Source organism: Lissotriton vulgaris, chromosome 10 (assembly GCF_964263255.1).
Source record: "Lissotriton vulgaris chromosome 10, aLisVul1.2, whole genome shotgun sequence".
Classification (NCBI taxonomy): Eukaryota; Metazoa; Chordata; class Amphibia; order Caudata; family Salamandridae; genus Lissotriton; species Lissotriton vulgaris.
Genome location: NC_141698.1, coordinates 582316271 through 582330875, shown reverse-complemented (window position 1 = coordinate 582330875; position 14605 = coordinate 582316271). Strand labels below are relative to the sequence as shown.

The following is a 14605-nucleotide window of genomic DNA, read 5'->3' as shown; positions in this document are numbered from 1 at the left end:
CGTTAAGTTGAGACTTTCATGTTTCTGCCATTTTTTAGTTGCTTTAGTACTCAAGTCCTCCTCTCTACTCTGTGCTAGGCTTCTTCTCCATTTTCCTGGTTTCATAGATAGTTAAGGCCAAAAGATATCCTTAGATAAATCTGAGGCTCGGCTAATCTGTACTAAGTCATTTTGAACAAAAACTTTATATAGTAGATTATATGAACCCATAAGAAGAAAATGTCCCCCCGTTAGAAAAAACATCTCGTTAGGAGTTAGCCAAGCTTCATTTTCCACGAAATTCAATAGTGATGTAAACCCCAGTCTGACCCAATTTTGTACAATTTCTGGCCCCATTTTTATACCAAAACCTATAATAGCATCACTAATTGGAGTTTTTAAACTAAAGAGAGAAAGTGAGTATCTCTTCAACATGACGTCTCGTTTTAAAAAAAAAAACAATTTAAAACCTTGTATCTGACTAGTTTAGGAGATTTGGGTATGGATAAGGAGAAGAGATTTTGACTTCTTTACATATTGTTTCAAAAATGAAATTTATAAACAGTATTTGACTTGACATTGAATGTTTGAATCTTGAGAGATACTTTGCAAAATAAGCAAAGTAATAGTCTCTAAGGTTTGGGAGACCGAGACCTCCTTGTTCTTTTTCTTCATATAGAGTACCAGCCTGTCCCGACCTTGTCCGGGAGCAAGAGGTTTCCCCGACCCCCGCCCGCCCCGACATTGTCCAGCAGCCCAGGCCCCGTCCGGCCCGTCCCCTACCTGCCCCGACCCCCACCTGCATTTTCTTTTCTCCTACAGCCCAGGCCCCCGCCCAGCCCGCCTGCCCCGACATGGGTCCCCTTACCTCAGCCGATGCTCCTCCCGCCTGTCCTCTGCTCGCACCGCCGCTGGCCTGTCGGCTGCTGCTCACGTCACCGCTCCTCCCCAGCGCCATGTCCGCCGCTCCCTTACCTCAGCCGCCGCTCCTCCAGCCTGCCCGCTGCTCGCACCGCCGCTGGCCTGTCCGCTGGCCTGTCCGCTGCTCCTCACGTCACCGCTCGTCCCCCGCGCCATGTCTGCCGCTCCTCGTCGCGCTCCTGGACGCCGCTCCTCTCCTCGCTCCTGACGTGACCACGCACGTCGCGGCCAGCGCTACTTCGGAGGGACTACTTTTTTTTTTTACTGTAAATTTTTTAAATAACGTTTTTTAAAAAATTTATATAGCCTACACACCCTGACAATTCCAACGGTGTATCGGGTGTGTGGATTGGCGCTGTGGTTCCCAAGTTTACCCACCTCAAAGGCTGAAAGTTCTTCCTTTATTATAGTAGTATAGATTAATGGCGATTCGAGGTGTCTTTTTAGCCCAGACAAAAGCTGAAAACATAGATTCAATTTTTGAAAAGAAAGAGCCCGGTAATGAACATCGGATAGTGGAAAACAAAAAATTAAATAGGGGGAGAACCGACATCTTAATTAATGCCACCCGGCCTAGAATGGACAGAGGTAGGGTATTCCAACGTGAGAACAGATCCCAAACTTTTTTTATTAAGGGTTCAAAATTCAAAAAATACAATTCACTTACAGATGACGTAAAATAGACACCCAAATATCTTTTGGGTCTATTAATAATACAGTTTTGAAAATCCGGGTGTAATTCGGGAGTAATACTACCACAGATCAAGATCTCGGTTTTCCTCCTATTAATTCGATACCCTCCTAGTGCTTCAAATTCTGCAAAAACAGAAATAGCCCTTGCTTGCGAATGCATCTCCAGTTTAAGGAGAAGCATTATGTCATCTGCATATAATTTGATTTTATCCATAGATGCTATAGGTGGTATGATATCTATAGAATTCCGGATTGCCACCACCAGTGGTTCTATGAAGAAGGCAAAGAGAACAGGGGACAATGGACACCCCTGCCTTGTCCCTCTTTGCACTGAAATTGAACCCACCATGGATTTGTTAATAAGCACATGGGCTTTTGCACCTTGATCCAAATTTTTAACTAAGGTTATAATTTGTGAGGGAATTCCCAAAAATTGTAGAATAAAAAAAAGTGTATCCCAGACCACCAAATCAAAAGCCTTTTCTGCATCTAAAAGAAAAACTAAAGCCGGCACCTTACATGTTTCAAAATAATCTGAGGCCTCAACCAAATAGTGAGTGTTAGTGATGAGTTGTCGACCTGCGATAAAACCATTTTGATCTGAATGAATCAGTTGCGGAGAAATATAATTGAAACGTAATGAGAGTAATTTAGTAATGATTTTATAGTCCGAATTTAGCAAAGTAATGGGTCTATATGAGTTAGGATCATTTGCTTCCTTCCCTTTTTTTAAAAAACTAACCACAGTCCCGTCATAGAATGATGGTGGGATTGAGCCACCTTCTAGCATGGAATTGGATAATAAAAGTAATAGTTTAGATAAGGAGGTGAAAAATATAACAAAAAATTCTGCAGGGAAACCGTCTGGTCCACAAGCCTTACCATGTGACAGAGATTTAACTACAGCTTTTAGTTCATCCTCCGAAAACGAAGATGCCATTGCTGCTTGCGCCATCTGAGAGAGAGTAGGAAGATTATGGTTGTCTAAAAAAAAATTTAATCTGTTTTGATCCGTAATATGTTGCGAAGTATACATTTTCGCGTAATGAGACAACATAAACTGTCCTATCTCTGCTGCATCTGGGGTATCTGAATCATTAATTGGAGATTTAAGAGAATGAATTAGATTAGCTGCAGTTGTTCTTTGACCTGCCAAGCCAAAAATGTACCCGTAAAATTACTATGTTCGTATGTTTTTTGGGCTTGCCTGCTGAATATTTCCTCACTTCTCTCAAAATAATGTAAGCTCAGTTCACGTTTTGCAGCATTTAATTGATTATTCAGCCTAGCAGATGGATTCTGATACATTTGTTCTACCAAATCCTGGATATTCTTCTGTAATAGATTCTTTGTATCCCTAAAAGCAGCTGATTCCCGCGCATCCCTTCCAATAGCAATCCCCCGGATAAATGCCTTAAGTGAGTCCCATACCATATGGGTAGGAGCAGTTCCCATATTTCGTTCAATAAATTCATCTATCTCATTTTTCAATAGGGTCACCCAAGTTGCGTCAGCCAGGTATGATTTATTAAACACCCAGCGTTTTACAACACTTGTACTCTCCTCAAACATCAATTCTAGTATTAACAATGCATGATCGGAGAAGCAATTCTGTAGAATTCTTTTATAGCTATTTTTAAATTTTGAGGAAATCAGAAAAAAATTGATACGAGAAAATGACCTATATCTCCCCGACCAGCAAGTATATTCTCTTTTATGATGATTAATACGTCGCCACAGATCAACAAGATCTAGAGTCCTTACGTTGATCGAGATTGTCTTAAATGCTTTAGGTTTCAGTTGTTTTTTACCACCCGTGCTAGAATCTAGATTCAGGTCCATAAGTATGTTAAAGTCCCCCCCAAACACAATATCACCTCCAACCAACAAAAGAGACTGAAACATTTCCTCATAAATTTCAGAATTATCGTTAACTGGAGCATAAAAGCTTACAAATGTGATAGGGGAAGGCCTATTCTTGAGTTTACATGTTGCCCAACACCATCGACCCGACTCTCTGCCTTTGATTGCAAAATCTCTATCTTCTTATTAATGAAAAGTGCTACTCCCCTCTGTGACTCAGAAAAAAAGGAGAACCCCCGATACGAGGCCCACCCTTTAAACATAGAAAAGTTGTCAGCTTTTGAGAGAGGGATATGTGATTCTTGAAAGAGAATAACTGTAGGATTTTCAGTTAAAACCCATTTCTCTATTGCCCGCATTTTTTTTTATTATTTAGGCCGTTCACGTTTAACGAAACAATTTTTATACTATTTTTAACCATTCTGATAGTGTTTACTGAAGTTTTGTAAAAAGATTACTCCCTCTTTGCATATAATACCCCTTTTTTTTTAACAAAGTACAGTTGTTCAAAGTCCATAAAAAGACTACTTTTATCTTCAGCGAGCAGACCAAAAAATGAAAATAAAAATAGAATTTTGCCGAGCAGACCAAAAAATGAAAATAAAAATAGAATTTTGCCAAGAACTGTATTTTTTTATATTTTCCCCCTGACCTTCCCCCCTCCCTCTTCTTCCATCTGTGGCATCCTCCTTGTTCTGCCTCCCTCCTTCCACGCACGCCACAGGAACCTCTCCCTTCCATTTGAGGTGTCGTGTTGATACACCTCTTCAACCTTTCTGCCCTGCCCTGCCCCCACCCCAACATAGTTTATGTAATAAATCATCTAGTGGAGAGAATAAAAACGATTGAAAAAAGTCTCATGCAAGTAGTCTATCTTATGTTCGAATTTAGCCATTTTGAATCCCATGCAATAACTCCTGTGCTGCCTCTACATCCGATAGCATATAGAATTTGCCTTTGAAGAGCACTCTAAGTTGTGACTGCTGAGCTATCATTGCTTGTGCCCCATGGGCTTTAAAAAGATGAAGAATTTTAACAAATTCTTTCCTTCGTCTTGCAGCCACCGCAGACATATCTGAGAAAAATCTGGCATTTCACTGTGGCATTCACCGGGAACTGTCTCTGCCGAATTGCTCTGGATAGAATTTGCTCCTTAACCCTAAAATCAGCAAAGTTAATGAGAATAGTCCGAGGTAGCGTGGAATTCGAGGGGAGGTGTGCAGGAATTCGATGAGCTCTGGTGATCGTTAAATCTCCTTTGTGTTCCGGTATCACCCCCTGTTGGAGAAATGTAGAAACCCATTGGAGCATATCTGACCCCTCAATTCCTTCGGGGACCCCCACTATGCGTAGGTTGGATCTTCTATTGTAATTCTCCAGATCATCCAGCTTATTCTCAAGAGCCTTAGATGTTTTGGATACGTCTACAGTCTCTTTATTTACTACAACCATTTGATCCTCAAGAGAGGAAATCCTTTCCTCTGCCTCAGTTAGACGAGCTGGAAAAGTGGACACCAGCTCTTCAATTTTGTCCATTTTGTCCAACCTCTGATGGATTGCTGACAGTTCCACATTTTGTGACCTCTTGATCTCTCTTAGTTCGTCTAATATTAAGTTTAGCATGTCTTTTACGGACATCTTCATCTCTTCTTCTGTTTCCGTATCCATCTCTAGTACAGGGGCTGTGGAGCCTGCCACCTCGGCCGCAAGATTTCTGTCAGATATAGATGGGGATTGAGATACTGTACTCATTGAATCCTCTTTTCCTAAAGCCACAGAGTCCAGTGAATCAACTGTTATTTGCTTTAAGTCAGATGCTAAAATAGACGTGGAAGTGAATGCAGCTGAGCCAAGTTGTGCAGACGAAGCTGAAATCATAGAGGAGCTGACAGCTGGACTTGGATCCCTTGTACAAGCTGAGTGATCCTGGGTTATTGCCACATTTTGAGCTGTTTCTGAGGTCACATTATTGGTCACAAGAGGAAGAGTTTTCTTTACAAACAGAGGAAATTGTTTGGGCGGAGGGGGTGGTTGTGCGAGAGGCTGAGGTGAAGCAAGGATATCAGACTTATCACCATTATGGAACTCGGCAACTTTGTCCCCCACACTCAGATGCACTAAATCTTCTGTTAATACATCCTCTGTCTCTGAGCAGTCCGATGAATGCGCTTAATCCACCTCCTTTATATTACCTCCATCTGTTAATATAGCCATAGCCTCAGCCTCTTTTGCCTGCTGACGGCGTTGCTTAGCTTTGCGCGCATTTAAGATCTTCCCCATACCAGCAGAATCTCAGTAACTCAGTAGCTCAGTTCTTCACGGGTTAAAGACCACTCCTCAAGAAGTTATTGCAAAGAACTATCACAAAAGATATTGCTGAGGTTTTGCAGAGATATTGCAGAGACTTACACAGTTTTTTTTTCTTTTACTCTGCGAAAAAAAAAACCTTTTTGACTTCTGTTTTCCTTCAAAGCAACAGCATAAATGTTTTTTAAGTAGACTTACAAGCTCTTTTGCACAGAGCTTGTGTACACCTATATCGACCCGGATGATCTTACTCCTCTGCTTCTCTGTTCTTTGTAATTTTTGACAAAATTTTCCAATATTCAATGTTCCTTCCAAGCGATAGCTCCATTAAAGACCAGTGACTGCTAATTACTGACACAAACCAAAACGTTATCTTCTCTGTTTCCTTTCGTATTTCAAAATTTTTAACAGTTTTTAACACTCTTCGTATTTTTAGATACAGTCTCCCCTCAGAATATTAGGAATGATCAGTAGAAGCCACCGTTCACTTTCCTCAAATAGGTGGCGTGATGATCACAGCCTAATTCAGCCCTGCTCCGCAACTCGAGTCAAGACGTTTGTGAAAAAAGAAAGCCACCGGAGGTTACCATCCAATATCACAACAAAGTTACTTTCTCCAAAACGAAAGTGTTCAAAAGATGGCTACCAGCTTCTAGTTGCTGAAACAATACACAGCGTGTCTCCTCTGCACCTACCGCGATTTTCAAAGATGCAGATGCAGGCTCCCCTCAGAGTGCAGACGCCGTATTAGCCAACAGAGAGAATGTTCACGGTGGAGCCGCCATTCTCTACCTCAGGGAAAAGCAGTGTTGCTCCCTCAGCGTGGCTTCCTCAGCGTTGCAGCATTATTAAATCAGGCCGTTAATCTACTTCCTCACGATAATGTCCAGTTTGACTCGGGCACCGAGAAGAAGCCTCTGGGAACGCTGGTTCGAAACCGCTGCTTTCTCTTCGCTACGGGAAACAAACGCCAACGCCTTCCACCATCGCGTATCTTGTGTGGGGGAGGGGCAGCAGCACGGCACTCAGGTGCTACGTGGAGGCGTGGAGCTCCACCGTAGCAAGCTCCAGAAAACCTTTTGTGTATATTTGTTGTTTCATGCTACCTGCACAATTATTCATATTCACTCAGTTCCTGATGGACATTTTATACATTTATTTGTGGATTACCATTGCGCTGAAATGTGGTCACAAATGAATTTATATATTCCTTTTTTATTTTATTTTATTTTCATATAAAAAAAAGATTTCACCACTCTCTTTTCTGGAAACCAAATTGTGTGTCTTGTCGTATCTGCAAGATATTAAAAGGAAGGCTTTAGGAAATACAAGATGAAGGAGAAAAGCCGCAAGCAGAAAAAAACTACCTTTTTGTGATCGCTTCGAAATTAAGGGGTGTAGACAAGAAGATGAAGAGAGTTGATCGCAGATTGGAAGATAGCAGGACTCACTGGTGTAACAAAACTTGAGGGGGGCCCCCCTATAAGGTATATGGAGAGGCGCCCTCCGAACTAAATCAGGAGCTCTCCGGCCAGAGTTCTGTGGAGCTTGTGGCTCGGGTGCACTTCTGGCCATAGGATGCAAACACCTTCAGGGATACAGCTGGGTGTAAGACACTAACACCTTCAGGAATACAGCTAGGTGTAAGACACTAACACCTTGAGGATTACAGCTGGGTGTAAGACACTAACACCTTCAGGAATACAGCTGGGTGTAAGACACCAACACCTTCAGGAATACAGCTGGGTGTAAGACATCAACACCTTCAGGAATACAGCTGGGTGTAAGACACTAACACCTTCAGTAATACAGCTGGGTGTAAGACACCAACACCTTCAGGAATACAGCTGGGTGTAAGACACTAACACCTTCAAAAATACAGCTGGGTGTAAGACACCAACACCTTCAGGAATACAGCTGGGTGTAAGACATCAACACCTTCAGGAATACAGCTGGGTGTAAGACACCAACACCTTCAGTAATACAGCTGGGTGTAAGACACCAACACCTTCAGGAATACAGCTGGGTGTAAGACATCAACACCTTCAGGAATACAGCTGGGTGTAAGACACTAACACCTTCAGTAATACATCTGGGTGTAAAACACCAACACCTTCAGGAATACAGCTGGGTGTAAGACATCAACACCTTCAGGAGTACAGCTGGGTGTAAGAAACCCACACCTTCAAGGATACAGCTGGCTGTAAGACACAAACACTTACAATGATACAGCTAGGTGTAAGACACCAACACCTTCAGGAATACAGCTAGGTGTAAGACACTAACACCTTCAGGAATACATCTAGGTGTAAGACACCAGCACCTTCAGGGATACAGCTGGGTGTAAGACACTAACACCTTCAGGAATGCAGCTTGGCATCGGACACCAACGCCACCGCTGGGCACAAGACACGAACACCTTCAGGAATTAGGCTGGACACAGGATACAGACTCCTTCAGGTATACAGGTGGGCATAGGGCGCAAACACATCCAGAAATACAACTGAGCGTAGAACACCAACTCCTTTGGGAATACAGCTGGAGTAAAAAAAAATGTGGGAACAGTGAAGACCAAATGTGCTCCTAGGGGTTAATTGGAAGCATTGCATGTTCCGATACCCTGTATGAATTCGCTTTTGTGGAGGGTATGCTGCCTTCTTGCGCCAGGAAGAGGGATACTCTCATTGCTCTTTGCGAAAGCAGGGATTGGTAAGAGAGAAGTGATGGATAAGACATGAGGAATATTATGAAATAGTTCCAATGCAGCATGGCTGCCGCTTAGAAACAAGGCACCAGAGACCTGAATTCCTGTAAACCTCACCGAACTACCTATTACCAGCCTTGCACCAAAGGCCGCAAGTGCAAACCCACTTGCAGAAGTAGCACAGTCTATCATGGGACCATGCTGCCTTCCTAAGAGCTGCTATTGATGGAGCTCTTTACTGTGGCTCAGCACAGGCCTGTGGGGCATCTCACGCCCTCTGGAGTACTTGGTATTGATAGTATTTCTTGTACTTCCAATTTCCTTCCTATCAATGTTACATCAGGTGTGCAAAAAGCCTGTGCTGCTGCTCCCATGGCAACAATATTTTGTCTTTGAAATCCCAAACAGTGGATGGGGGTTAGACGGTTTTACATTTGATTTTAAATCTCAGGACATTGTATGGCATCTGGATGAACACAAATCTGACCGTTATTCTCCTTCCAATAGTTACTTTAAGAACGAACATAGAAAACAATCCTTTTAAAATGTCAGTAAGAAAATCAGTAGCAATAACTCAACAAGACTCGAAGAAAGGGGCAGCACACGTTGTAAAGTTAATTCAGGAATTGTGATAACACTAGCATTATTTGAGTAGCATTATTTGTACCCTCCTGTGAACTGCTAGCATGCAGATATCCAAATGATCTAGTGACACTCATGAAGGTCCCTATAAGACGCAACTTCCGTTTACAGCTGTATAAGATAACAGATTATTGTCATAGAACTCACTGCATTGATTCCAAGGCGGCAAAAGTTTTCAGTAGCCTTTAGACAGCAAGGTGAGAGAAAAAAGAAATCACACCAGACTTCTTACTTCACCTGGACTCAGATTATTCGATAGCAAAGATGAACCAAAACTTCTTAAGATACCCCTCTGTCATTGGTTGGTAGCTTGACCAAGCCCATGCTCTGCACCCATCTAAAAGCAATGGAAGGCGGCAATTCAATCTATTTCCACATTTAATGATGTAAAACATGATATGTTCATGGATAGGACATACAAAAAAATATTGAGAATGTGTGGCTACTCCCTCCTCTCTAAAAACAACAATACTATCGCTTTACTCGCTGAATGAAATGTACACTTTCAACAATGAGAAATTTATGGTTCGACCCTTCAGATAAAGTCTGAACTAGGATGTTGAAAAACTACTGGTGGAATATTTTCCGAATAAATTAATTGGTGTCCTCGTGGAAATCTTAACATAATCTGGCTATGTTACTAAAAAGGGCAGGAAGGAGATCTCATTGGCTAACAGAGGAAGATACCTTTTTATTTAGTGTTTTTGTATATGTAGATATGGTATTCTAATCAGGTGACGGAGTGGGAGGTGACTAGTGAAACTGTTACCTTCTTGAGCTAGGCTGTTAGTTGCTTTGCCTCAAATCAAATGAAAGCAGAGAGCGTGATCTCTGGGCACTGACTCCTGCTTGACATCCGAGTTCAAATACAGATGTGAAATGATTCAAATTTGCAATGAAGATTTGATTTCACTTAGACTCTGCTGTGAAATTTTTCTCTTGATTTTCTCAATCAAAGCCAAGTAGTTTTTCTTGTTTGTTGTGCCTGATTCTGCGTATGATGAAGCACAAGAGTCCTACATTTCCTACTCCAGGCTTTTTCATTTTTTAGTTTTTGAATTTGCACTGGTCTGGCCGTGAATATCCGCTACAGCCAACAAAGTTCATAACTGCATTCGGCCTCAGATATACAACGGGTGTCACAAAGGGGTTGCCAGGTATCTTCCCTTCCCTCCTCTTGGCTTTAGTCCTTAAAGCAGGGGCCTTCAAATTGGGAGTGGGCCGTATGTGTCAAAAGAGAAGGGGATCCAAATATTCTTCAAAATCCCCACCGCCATATCTAATGATCACACTGTGGATACTTTTACATTAGTAAGCCCTGCCTAACCAGAATAGTATGTTTGGGAGACATGTATTTGATTGCATTTTTAAAATGGTAACAGAACTACACTGCAATGTTTAAGTATAGACATATTTAAATATGCCAATTTAATAGAATAATTGTGAGAAATTCTGAGGGGGACCCAATTGTATATTTTTTCCATGGGGGGGGTGGCAATTAAACGTTTGAAGACCACTGCCTTAAAGAAACAGAGTGAAGGACTGTTGACGGTGACCCTCAACATGAGCAGACTCTTGACCCTCATGACACAGGACTCAGATTACATATGTTTTTCATTTGTGTTCTTTAACAATTGGAGAAATTGAATACCGACTCATGGAAAATGGCAGTTGTTGCAATAACCCAATCAACAAGTTCTGGAAGCAAGATGATCTCGTCCTGGAATCTTTCACCACTGATGGAGACATTTACACAACTGTTGTTGGCAGAGCATCCAAAGATATTTTGTTTTGATCGTGCCAACAGTGGCATATTTATAGCTGAAAATGACCTCAACCTTAGTAGACATGTTTTGTTTAAATGGAATCTGCCAGAAACCTGTGGTGCACCTGACTGCCTTACAAAGCATGGCGTCAAAATGGCAGCATCACTACAGGAGTTAAACAAACTCAACCTCTTTGCAGCTCTACACTCCAAACTGTGGGATATCAGAGGAATTCTACACACATATGAAAGAAGAATTGAATGTCTGGAGACTGGATGGGACAGTAGACGTTAAGAAGGATGTGGAGTCCAGTTAACCGTACATAAAAAATGTGCATAAACGTTTCAGAAGCATGTTTTTGGTGGTTAAATTAAAGTATATAAATCCATTTCTTAACAGATGGGTACGTTGTATAGTTGCAGAATTTACATCAAATTGGATTAAACAGATGATTCGGGAAGTCTGGTTTGGGGGTATTTGTGCTGTTGTAACTCCGATCTGTTGTGACGTAACGACACTGGAGGGCATTTTCCCGCAAAGTACATGGAGGGGGACCCTAGCCCACCACCTACCACTTTTGCTGAGAGAGCCTCCTGGGACTCGGAACTCGTCCCCCACACCCCGAACTACGGGGGCTAATGTTACACCAATGCTGGTCTGCTGGGCTTGCTCGGGCAACTCCCTAAATAATCTGCAGTTTGTAGGATTAACAAGGGCAAATCGGATCTTATGTGTGCCTCTCAAAGTAATAGTTTCCCATGATAATACAGAACTTTTCCCTGGCTTTTGGCACCTTCTGTGGTGACCCCAAACAAGTTTTGATTGACAAATAATCAAATGCCGTGCATATAATAGCAATTACAGACATAGTCAAGTCTCCTGAAATAATAAACATGATGTACTTTTCTGACGTTCTTTTCAAAATGTGCAGTACTTAACTGGTAAATTATATGCACTCTGGAATTATCTCTGCATCTGAAGTATCGTTAATCAAAGATAGGAGAAGTGATAGTGTTCAGGCATATGTATAATTTGCAAGTGTTTTTCTTTTTAGATAAGCATTTCAGCACAGAACTTGTGCAAATGACCTGCAGAGCGCTGTACAATGGGCAGTTTAATTGTGGCATCAGCAATTTTTTTTCTTTTCTTGTGTCTTTTGGAGTGATCCCGGCTCTGGGGACATCCCCTCAAAATTCACAAAAATCTTCAAAATGCTCCCAGTAATTGTGTTAAAATAGGTTCTTCCAGCTAGGCTCCTAGCTTCTTTTGCTGCAAAATCTTATTTTCTTTCAGTCACGGTAAAAGCAATGTTTGCTACAGGTCTAACAGTCGTCATCATATGATATGGAAACTTGCTTTCGTGCACAACTCACTCCCAGAGGAGTATCTCAGCACTAGGGACAACAGGTTAACATGAACAGTCCCCAGAGGCTTAAAAAGACTTTTATGGGTCTACTATAATGTACTATACTTTTATGAATGTATGTACCTTTAATGTCTCAATAAAGAATTACGACATATAAACAAGACAAATTAAACAGCCATATTTTAATAGCTTCTTGAATTTAGCATGATCCTCACATAGCCGAATTGACAATGGAAGTTTATTCCAATAGATGGTGCCAAATAGGAGAATGATCTGCTGCCAAATCTGGCCTTGTCGATGCGAGGTATTTTTAGAAGGACATTTTGTAAGATCTTAAAAACTGAGAGGGCTGATACCAGCAAAGATTGGAATGCAAATAAGTGGGCAAGGCCTTGAATAAGGGCTTCTGTGCCAGTGCTGTTGTTTTATGGGTAGCTAGTTACGGTCGCTTAAAATAGACGCCATGGAGGTGCAGCGGGGCAAGTTACAGTTAAGCCGGGCAGTAATGTTAGGTACCACTTTGAGTTTTGTTACCGAGGTGTTGTTAGCTGCTTCAAGAACTGCATTACAGTAATCCAGGCGACTGGTAATGAGAGCCTGGACTAGAGACTTTCTAGATCTGGAGGGAAGCCACTGGAAAGTCTTCTTAAGAGCTGCATGCTGGCATAGCAAGTACCACAGATAGTCAACCTGAGATTTCAACGATCAGGATTGATCGATTTTTAAGCCCAGATTTTTTTCTACCTGCTTACAAGCAGGAGCTGGGCCAAGCCCAAGCAGCCAGCTGACCAAATATCCTGAGCCTTGCAAAAATGAATAATCTCCATTTTATCTCCATTCAACTAGAGATAATTATTGGTCATCCAAGTCGCAATTTTGCGCATACAGTGGGAGAACTGCAAGTGGACTTTCCTGGAGTCAGGTTAAAAGGATGTAAGCAATTGCGTATCATCTCCATAGGATATGCTCTCAAATCCATATGTTTCAACTACCTGTGCTAAAGGCAGCATGTGAATATTGGAAATATTAAAAAGAGTCAGGCTCAGGCATGAACCCCCGTAGAACCCCTATGTTGATACTTAAGGTTTTGTGCCTTGAAGGAGTCAAGACAGATATTTTGGGTTTGGATGTCTAAAAAATCCCTGAGCCAAAGCAAGGCAATCTCACATATGCCAGCCTCATACAGTTTATGGCTTAGTATGAAGTGAGAGACCGTATCAAATGACGCAGACTACAACATGCTATAACCTGGTTGGACACAGATCCCTCCTGGGAGAGGTCCTTACTGGCAGGCACGAATGGGGATCGACAGTTGGGTGCACTTCTCTGGCGGGCGGGGGGAGGGGGGGGGGGCAACAGGAACACAGTTCTCCATTGGTGCGGCTGTTAGCTGCAATATGGAACCGAGTGGTACGAAGACTGATTCGGGAAAGGCCGTTTGCCCCAGAAGCGGATTTCTGGCTTATGCTGCCCTTCGCTCAAATTGGCCAGGTAATGTCACCGGATAAATGGAAGGATGGGTCTGTCTTATGCTGTCTGACCTCTACCCAGCCAACAAATTAATTACCTATCAGGAGGCGATGGCGACTTTTGAGCTGGGTTCAGGACAGTTCCTGCAATTTTCCAAAATAGCGGCCACGGCGCTGCAGCTATGGCCCTCGTTACCGGAGGCTCCGGGGCACACTCATACCCTGGGCACTATGATAACCATGGCTGGGGGCGGAGGTTTGTTACTCACCTTTCTAGGGACCTGAGAGAAGACAAAAAGACTGGACCCTTAAAAATAGAGGAGAAATGGCAGCGGGAGTGTCCGCAGGAGATCACATCACGGGACTGGGAAAAAATCCACGAGAGTGTGCAGAAGGTGTCGGTATGCAATTGCTTCAAACAAATCCATTATAACATAATGCACATGACCTACCTCTCACCCAGGCGGCTTCAGGCCATCGATAGTTCCAGGGATCCCCACTGCCCCAGATGTCGCCACGATCAGCCAGACTTTCCACATATGGTGTGGACATGCCCAACGATCCAGACTTACTGGACGGCGGTCCTAGAGAACCTGACCAGGATAACAGGGTGGACCATTGCCATGGACCCACGTGCAGGTCTCCTGGGCCTGATTCCTCGAGATTCTAAATGCAAGCAAGCAGGAGGTTCCTGGTTCTGGGACTTGATATAGCCAGGCGGCACATTGCGATTCATTGGTTAACCCAGCAAGGACCGCTACTGGCCAACTGGAGGACTGATTTGAGGGAGTGGGCTCTGGCGGAGGAGGGGCACATGCGTACCACCAGGAGGGATAACAATTTGCCTGAGGTACTAATGGCGTGGGGAGTGATGATCCAAGAAATAGCGGGACAG

The 14605-nt window shown here is 42.8% G+C and overlaps 1 protein-coding gene across 1 annotated transcript in view; it reads left to right on the top strand.

The window, feature by feature from the left end:
- The window catches only part of SNX29 (sorting nexin 29), a 1754850-nt gene that overhangs the window by 999953 nt on the left and 740292 nt on the right, over positions 1 to 14605 (top strand). The window lies entirely within an intron of this gene.